Source organism: Simochromis diagramma, unplaced genomic scaffold, assembly GCF_900408965.1.
Source record: "Simochromis diagramma unplaced genomic scaffold, fSimDia1.1 OVJJ01000351.1, whole genome shotgun sequence".
Classification (NCBI taxonomy): domain Eukaryota; kingdom Metazoa; phylum Chordata; class Actinopteri; order Cichliformes; family Cichlidae; genus Simochromis; species Simochromis diagramma.
Genome location: NW_024387179.1, coordinates 249,303 through 259,249, shown reverse-complemented (window position 1 = coordinate 259,249; position 9,947 = coordinate 249,303). Strand labels below are relative to the sequence as shown.

Sequence of the window (9,947 nt, the reverse complement as noted above, 5' to 3'; positions counted from 1 at the left end):
AACGATTGAATGTTTAGAAACAGACACAGTGAAGGGTAACTTACCACAGCTCGAGCCATTTTAGGCGTCTGTCAAGGCAAAGACGCAGGATTTGGTTTCTCTGTGTAAGATTACAGGACAGTTGTCAGTTCATTTTCAAGTCAGTTGGATAAATTCATATCAAACTTCTCAAACTGTATCATTAAAGCATTGTTTAGGTGGACAAATATGAAAGATATGAAGATAAAAACAGTAACAGCTGGCAATCAAGGGAAACAAACCTTATGAAAAAGGTCTTAATCATTATTGTTTAAAAGTAAATCTTTCAGTCCTTACTTCAGTGATTGTTTGAAGTCTCTGTGCTGTTGTCAGTCGCAGATTTGTGTAAAATATTTGCAGTTTGTGAATAAAGTTTGCAGGAGCTCCAAAGTTTGTCTGTTCAGTACCAAAGTAATGAGGAGACTGAGTGCAGGTTTGGAATCCTCAGTGACAGAAGAATGCAGCAATGTTGAATTTGAATTTGTTATTGTTTTATTAACAACAACTACCAGGATCATACCATAGCAACACAGTGATGCCCAATCAAATGTCAGGTACAAGGGATAGCCCACATACACATCCAACAGCACAGTAAAGCAATGGGCACCAATGCCACCAGTCAGGCCTTAAAAAATACCTGAGTTATATAACAGCACACTGACAGTGTCTCATCCAAAAATATAAAATGTATAAATACAGTTAATATCATTTTCATTTAAATTTTATTTAATTCTCTTCATATAGTGCCAAACAGATGTCTCAAGTCGTCACTGTTACAACATAGATAAACATGAACATGAAATCCATTATTTAATTCTCTTCCATTCACTCCAGTTCAATTCAATAGCTATATAGATGGATAGACAGATACTGTATTATATACTATATTGATTCCAAATGGAGAATTAATGTGTTATATCACCAGGATAATGAATTCAAGTAGTACAATCTCCAATAAACAGACAACACAGTTCAAGTTCAAAGTGCAATATGTGCAGGATCCAGGCTTTATATTGTAAGATGCAAAATGTTTATATATACATAATATTGTTGAAAAAATAAAGAAAGTTAAAAATCAAAATAAGTTTATTGTCACTGTGGCTGATGTGATTGCAATATGAACCCGGAAGCAGACAAGGGAGAGATGGAACTGAATCTTAACAAAAAAAACAAACCATTTATTAGGTTGAAAAACACGAACACAAAACAAGGCCCAGCAAACAGGGGCGGAAACTAAAACTAAAACCTATCCTGGGAATAACTCGGTATGACTATGACAACTATGACAAGAAAAACATGAACATGAACATGGACCTAAACAGAATCAGGAGATAACCTGAAACCCGGAATAACGTGAACGGAGGAAAACGCACCAACACTGCCCAGAGGAAGACAGCGGACTTAAATACACAGAAGAGAAAGGAGGGAAGTGGAAACACAGCTGACACAAATGAACCTGACACCACAGGGGAAGCAAAATGAAACACACTGAACATGGAAACACAACCCTTTCATAATAAAAGACGAAACAAGGAGAGACGTGGACGTGTGATGGGCTGAGTTGCCAAATGGCTGGTAGGCTTTTAGCTAGGCTTTAGCTTCAGCCAAGTGGAAGCTAAATTGGCTAGTCATTCATATGTAAATTAGGTTGTTACCTGAGAATTCTGGAGGGGAGTGGGGGTGTGTGAATGATTGCTGATTTCTAACTGCCAACTGCCTCTTTGTTTGCCTGGGGGGGAGCTGCTAAAAGCGGTGAACTTCGTTTTGTGTTCGTCTTGATGCATTCTCAATCATCCAGGAAAATAAATCTCCAAAAGTCACCAACTTGGAGTGGTTAGTTTCCTGAGCCACAAGGAATCTTGTGTTTCAGTTTGCCATCTTAGGGAGAAATCAACACACATGGGTGTATTTCCTTTGTTGCTGAGATTTATTGATAAAAACAGTACAAAAAAACAACCATTTGTACACATATTTACAAATAATAATAAAAAGTGAGTGAGTACATTTCAACATTTTCAGCAATCACTCACAGTCCTGGCACTGCCATGGTATCTGTAGTCTGCATTTACCACATGTGTATCTGTAGCAGTGAACACATCGCACAGTGGCATGATTGTTCTTGCATTTGTGTTTGACCTGACACATGGCTCTTTTTCCAGGGCTAGGTGTGGAGGGTTGTGTCCGAAGCAACTGTTCTTTTCTTGCCTTCTTCCCAGCTACATGAGAGTGAGCCAGCTCTCTTGCAAGCTCCACCAGGAAGTCCACCCGTCTTTCCTTCGTCCCGGTGCATGCTTGATACAGCACATCCTGCGGGGCTCCATAGGATAGTTCTAAAAAATGCTTTAGTTACTCACATTTTAATGCAACCCACTGAATTAAAGCTGAAACTACATCTGAGTTGTATCATTTCAAATTCATTGTTGTAATTTACAGAACCAAAGTTAGAGAAAGTTGTTTCTGTCCAAAGTCTTATAGACATAACTGTATGATTTTCAATGATTTCAAGGACAGCTGAAGATAAAAAGTATTCAACAAGGAGAGACCAGGAATTAGTGACGTGCAGAGTTTGAATAAGAAGCTGTAATTAGACTAAATGCAAGACGAGAGCAAAGCCATGGCAACAGCAGGAAGTGGAGCAGGACCTGCGTGTGTCCATGAAGCTCGATGTTTTTGTGCACAGATCACATGCAGTCTGAAATGTTGTGCAGTCCAGACTGTATATTTTGCTGAGTGAAATACAAAAGCTTCCTTCATGGATGGAAAAGAAACTGTTTCAGTGTCAAATGAAAACACTTTCTGTTGATTTCAACTCCCAGAACTGAGTTCAGCTGAGCTCCACGGTGCAACAATTAGACTCCACTATGTTTCCTCTGCTTTGTAACAGCAACAGGCTGTTTAGGGCAAGATTTGCTAAAAGGCTCAAAACAGCGCTTACAGACATGGTTCGTTTTTTGGGCCAATTACAAAAGTTCTGCTGTTTTCTAAACACAGGAGATGTGAGTTCAAATCTATAAAACACAAAAATAAGACATGCTTATTTGTATTAAATATCTGGATAATGATCTGTAGATGTTAAAAACATTAATAACACAGTTTGAATGTCCAGAATTGGGTCTTCATCAGGGTCACAAAAATCTTTGAGATTCTGTCTCTGACACACAATCCTGTCGCTGCGCTCGATTTGTAAACACTAACAGCTCTTTGACTCCAGAACCCAGTTTGTGTTGGTGCGAGGCATTAGTGGATCTCTCTCTTAGAGTAGAGTTAGAGTTACTACAGTTTCTTAGGAAACTGAAGAAGGCCCGTCTCCCTCCTCCAGGTTCCTGTGCAAATGTCAGACAATTCAAAATCCTGTTTGACTTTATAAAGGAGACACAAATGTGCAACAATCTTGACAGAGTGCCACAGTGTCACAGACAGTTGCACTGCCTTTGATGAGAAACACTGAGTGATAGTAAAACTAAACAATCACTGCAACACACTGATACAGGAGAAGTTGTGGTTGTTCTTTTCATTTGTCCTGTTGTGTAGTTTGGCTGTAGTGTGCCCCCCACCCACCCCCCTTTCAAGAAGCCAGCTGTATGATCGTCCACATTAAGAGAAGGAGTTAAAAGTGGGAGTCAAAACCTCCAACTTAAAGTGGAACATTAATGTCACACAAATGCAGACACAGACTCAGTGCCATTTTTATATTGTTAGATTCAGAGATTTTATTGAAGTTCTCAGTTATATTAGGGACATACAGAATGCTTTCTAATGGAATAAGAGGAGAGAGTGAAGCAACTGTTGCCACCCTAAGGACCATGGAGTGGGATTAATGATGAGTTGTGCTCATTTGATACCAAACTAATGTGTGTTGGGTGCATTGTGGGCGCCGCCCAGGAGCGAACCAAACCCCAAGACTGGCAATTGGGACATTGAATGTCACCTCTCTGGTGGGGAAGGAGCCTGAGTTAGTGCGTGAGGTTGAGAGGAACCGGCTAGATATAGTCAGGCTCACCTCAACACACGGCTTGGGCTCTGGAACCAGCCTCCTGGAGAGGGCTGGACTCTGTCTCAGTCTGGAGTTGCCCCTGGTGAGAGGCGGCGGCCTGGGGTGGGTATCCTGGTGTCCCTTCAGCTTGCTGCCTGTATGTTGGGGTTCCTCCCAGTGGAGGAGAGGGTTTGTTATCTGTGCCTTCAGAGTTCAGAGTACCCAGCCTTCTTGGAGTCCCTGGGTGGGGCACTGGAGGGTCCTACTGGGAGACTTAAATGCTCATGTGGGCAACAACAGTTTGGCAAGAAACCACAATAAATCTATGAACTAGATTTGTCTGACAGGGACAGGCCCTAAACTCTCGGAGTACAAATGATTCGGTGCTTTCTTAACAAATACGACGTTTTTGGTCCTGGGTAGAACACATGATTCAGTCTATATGTGAGACCGTCAAACCACAAACCGATCATGATATGTGTGTCACGGCTCGTAGGATGACCCAAAACACAGGCATTTCTGATGTGAGGAAGCTTTATTAATGGAGGTGGTAAATACACAAGGTGAGGGCGGCGAAAAACAGAACTGAGTAAACCTAAAGTGGGAAAACAAACCTGAAATGATAACCAAACGGGGTGAAGGACAGAGAGACGCAGACAGGTGCAGGAAACCACTCAGGATGATGGAGGGGATTAACACAGACACACAGAGGAGAGAACACACAGGGCTTAAATACACACAGCAGTAATCAAGGAATGAAAGACAGGAGGGGAACACACCTGGAAGAAATCAGAGCCCCCGAGAAAATCTCGGTAAGAAATAAGACATTTGTTTTCTGCTTTCATTCATTTGACTCATCCCTCTGATATTTTCTCTTCTTATACGCCAACAAATGACTGATATGCATTTTTCTTTTTGACTCACTTTTGTCTGTTTCTAGACTGAAGCACAGAGGAGATCGGGCCTTTGCTGTGACTGCTCCACATCAGGACCTGCCCAACATGAGACACTTTCAAACTTTCAAAACATGTCTGAAAGCCAAATTCTCTTCCTCAGCTTTTAAATCAGAAGGAGTTCTTAGTACTTTTGTCTTATTTCTTACTCAGATGTTCTCATTTATGCTTCTTTTCTTACATTTTTACGTCTTCAAATGTTTTAAACTGTTTGATTATTTGATTTGGTTATTAAATTTTTTCTTGTAAAACAAAGGGGGGCCCAGCAAAAAATGTTTGTGTGTGTTAATGTGTGTTAAAACAAGATCTAGAGTGTGATTAAAGTGGTGGGTGGGTTCTTTTACATTTTGAGAGAAGCAATTGAGTCTAATAACAGATTAAATGCCATGTTGAGGCTGTCATTGTTAGCATCTACATGGATGTTAAAATCACCCACAACAATTATTTTATCTGAGCTCAGAACTAAATTAGATATAAAGTCTGAGAATCAGACAGAAACTCTGTGTAAGGCCCAGGTGGACGATAGATGATAACAAGTAAGACTGGTTTCTGAGTTTTACAGCTGGGGTGGACGAGGCTAAGCATCAGGCTTTCAAATGAATTAAAAGTCTGTCTTGGTCTTTCATTAATTAATAGGCTGGTGTGAAAAATTGCTGCCACACCGCCCCCTCGGCCTGTGCTTCGAGATTTCTGGTAGTTAGAATGACTCGGGGGTGTTGATTCATTTAAACTAACATAATCATCCTGCTGCAACCAGGTTTCTGTAAGGCAGAGTAAATCGATTTGTTGATCAATTATTAAGTCATGTACTAACAGAGACTTGGAGGAGGAGAGACCTAATATTTAATAATCCACATTTCACTGTTTTACTCTTTGGTTCAGATGTGGATACTGTATTGTTCTTTCTTTGTAATTGTTTATGTTTAAGTTGTTTGTTGCTGGTTTTTAGTTTGTTTTTTGTCTGTTTGGAAGCTGACACAGTCTCTATGGAGATGGGTTTTTGGGGGGGTAGCAGGAGGAGAGAAGCTGCAGAGAGGCGTGTAAGACTGCAACTCTGCTTCCTGGTCCCAACTCTGGATAGTCATATTTTGGGGGGTTTAATAAATTTGTCCATATTTCTAGAAATGAGAGCTGCTCCATCCAGAGTGGGATGGATGCCGTCTCTCCTAGCAAGACCAGGTTTCCTCCAGAAGGTTTGCCAATTATCTATGAAGCCCACATCGTTTCTGGGACACCACCACGATGCTGTGACCTCTGACCCCGAACGACCTTGTCCCAGACCGTCGTGGGCCGAGGCGATGAAGCTGATGCAGAACTCGGCCTTCCTCAGCACCTAAACTTCAGCAAGGTCACACACACACACACGTTCACTGACGCTCGATCTGACTTGTGTCATCATGTCCGAAGACCTGCGTGACGCCCTCGACAGCATGTTCGATGCTCGGATCCCGCGCCTGTGGCTGAGGCTCAGCTGGCCGTCGGCCACGCTTGGCTTCTGGTTCAGCGAGCTGCTGGAGAGGAACCAGCAGCTCCGCGCGTGGATCAGTGCCGGCCGGCCCAACCAGTTCTGGCTCACCGGCTTCTTCAACCCGCAGGTTGGTTCATTGTTCCGGAAATCTGGAGTTTTGGAATTCTTCAGTTTTCTTTCCGAATGTTTTTTGTTTCTTTAGGGTTTCCTGACCGCCATGCGCCAGGAGACGACACGCTCCAACCTGTCCAGGGGCTGGGCCTTGGACACGGTCACCCTTAGCAACGCTGTCACCAAGATGATGAGGGAGGTGTCTGAGCTCCGCCCCCTGAAGATGTGGGTGGAGTCTACATCTATGGCCTCTTTCTGGATGGAGCAGGATGGGACAGACATGGCGCCAAACTCGCTGAGGCTCCGCCCAAAGTTTGTCTTTTTAAAATCAGTGTTTTTTAACTTAGATTAAAATAATAAACTGAAGCTTTAAAAAAACTTCAATGTTCAAAAGTCCAACGTTTTATTGTTTCTGTATTTTTTTGTAAATTAACATAAAAACATTTTTTAAAAACATCTTAAAGATTAATTTAATGAAAAATTATGAAATAATAATTAATTTGTCAGCAATTTAGGAACTAAATGAAATCAAAGTATTTTTGTTTTTGCTCAGTAATAATAAGTTTGTCTCGGCCCCTCAGGTCCTCTTCACCCCCCTCCCTGTGGTCCACGTCTTCGCCGTCAGCTCAGCCAACATGGTCGACAGTAAGCGTCCCCCTGGCGGCGGGGGGGCGGTCAGCCTGTACTCGTGTCCCGTCTACAAGAAGCCTCGACGCACCGACCTGAACTTCATCTTCTCCCTGCAGCTGAGGAGCGTGCAGCCGCCCGAGCACTGGACGCTGCGAGGCGCCGCGCTGCTCTGCGACTGCAAGTGATCCAAACGTTGTTGTTCCACAGACACGGACAGACACTCACCGTGGCGCTCTGCTGTGTCTCACTCAGACCTCCCCACAGGTTTCACTTTGAGCTTTTCTTTTTTATTCTGATGTTCTGATATTTTCCATTTTTCTTCAGCACCAAACATGTTTGTAGGTTTTTAGTCTGTTAAATTTACGAAAATCAAAATGTTTCCACCGCTTCTCTCTGCAAGTCTCTAATAATAATAATAATAATAATAATAATAATAATAATAATAATAATAATAATAATAATAGTAACCTTAATGATCATGTATGTGACCTCACACAGTAAAGCTGATGTGAGGATCATCACAGTTTTGGTGGTTGTATGAACTTAGAATGCATAAAATAATAATTTGTTTTAATTAAAAAACTTTCCCTCTGTCATTTCCTGAGTGTTTCAAAATAAAAGTCCTCTCTTTCATGTTTTGAATGTGAGGCTGTTCCTGTGATGCCTTCAAATCTGTTTCAGTCTGCAGTTTTTTACAGTTCAGACCCAAAGTGACTCAAACATTTACTTAAAAGAGGTTTTTGTTCGTCTGGGTTTTCCTGCTCAGCAGCGCTAAACAGGCAAAAGCAGAAACACACAAACAGAAAGAAACAGGAAAATATGTGTTTCTGTGAACAATGCAGCAGCAAAATGAAAGACCAGGATTTATTTTTTAATGACTGACAAACATTAAATGATCATGTTTATTTTCACATCAATGTTCCATCGGTCCTTCTTTTAGAATAAGTTTAGAAATGAAAAATACTAATAACACACCAGGAAAAAGCCAACAGCACGAGTCCTGAAAGGTTTAAAGAGAAAATAAACGCACAAAGAATGAAACAAAAAGGCACAAAACCTCAAAACAAGAGTGAATTAAATCTGAGCGACACACAAAGATGCTAAAAGCCCCAAACATGAACCTGTGAGGTCATTAATACCTGTGTGTGTGCATGTTTACATGTCTTTGTGGGGACCAAAATGCCCGTCCCCACAAGTTTGAAGACATTTGTGAGACTCAGAATGTGGTTTTAGTGTCAGGGACAGTCAGGTCAGGGTTAGGCATTCAGTCTTAATGGTTAGAGTAAAAGGCTGAGGAGAGCATGATGTCAAATAGATGTCCCCACAAGGATATGAAAACACAACCGTGTGTGTGTTACTGTGAATTTGTGAGACAAGTGAAGATTTCAGAATCAGTGAGAAATGTTTCACTTCCTGTTGGTGAAGAAGAGCAGACTCCTCTTCAGCCACAGAAATGAAGAAGCTTTTATTTTGTCAGCCTGACAAACACGAGCTCAGCCACGAGCAGAGGCGACCCTGCAGAGGTGAAGGTCACAGTCAGAATCAGCGCCAGAGAACCGCACAAGGACGGCCTCATTGGTCACGGCTGAGTTCATTATGTGATGGTAACAAGCTGATTATTACAGAACAGGAAACACACGTCTGCTCATCAAACACCAGCTGCTGCTGCTTTTATCAGTCTGACAACAAAACCTCACAAGAAAGAAGTTTTTGTGAGTTTGCAGCGTTCCTCTAAACTGAAAACTAAAACAGACTGAAAATGGGAACATGCACCCACACTGGAGAGTCAGGCAGCTTAAATGTGTTTGTCTTCATCTGTAGTTACGTTTCATTGGCTGGAAATGTGCTAACTGGAATCATTCATGAGTCCAGATGAACAAAAACAAGTGTTTACTGCTCCACGCTGCACCAATCTGAATCAAAATCACTCAGACGCGCCCACGTAGGCATTCCACTAAAACCATGTGACCACCTTCACCTTTAAACCTGTCGTGAATATAATTTTAGACTCTTCACTTTATTTTGAAAGAACACGTTTGCAGGAAGTGCGGCTGCTGCAGAAACTCTTCACTTTTCACTGGCTTTAATCTTGAAGGTTTCTCCAGATGTGGAACATTCATGCTAAACATTCAACATCTGACGACCGTCTCCGTGTAAAACACTGACAAACTCAAACTTTATACGGTAACTGACAGATTTATTCCTCCATTTTCAGGCATTTCACAATGAACTTGGATTAGTTTGATGATTTTATTCACGTTGGTGAATAAAACCAGCCAAGAGGCTGATTCCTGCAGAGGAGGAGGCAGAGTGGAGGAATCTGCAGGTTCTGTCTCTAACACACAACCAGAGCTTCAATCATAACGAGCACATAATAAAACCATGATCCCCCCTGATCGACTCTTTTAGCCTGTTTCCTCTGGATTGAACAGGATCTAACAAACCCCAGCTTCTGCTGGGACACTGGTCATCATGGGAGGAAAAAGATGGCTGCCGTGTTGCCGTTTCCTGTCTTACACCAGGGTTATACTTCCTGTATCTGTGGGTCTGAGTTTTTAATCAGAGGATGAACTTAAAGCTTTCAGTCTGCTCTACAACCCACCACCTATCCACACGTCTGCTAAGTGGACTGGAAATCAGTAAAACTTCTACCAGACTTTAGTAAATATTGCATTAAGATGAGCAGACAGATTTTAATCTCAGCATCGTGCACACAGATTTTTCAGGACACTGGAAGAGTTCCTGCCGTGGATTTAGATGTTAGTGTTGTGTGGATGATCCCATTCTGTGATCT

The 9,947-nt window shown here is 41.9% G+C and overlaps 1 pseudogene; it reads left to right on the top strand.

Annotated features, from left to right (window-relative positions):
* The first annotated feature begins 4,532 nt into the window (after positions 1 to 4,532).
* On the top strand, positions 4,533 to 7,558 carry LOC120745025 (annotated as a pseudogene).
* The last annotated feature ends 2,389 nt before the right edge of the window (positions 7,559 to 9,947 follow it).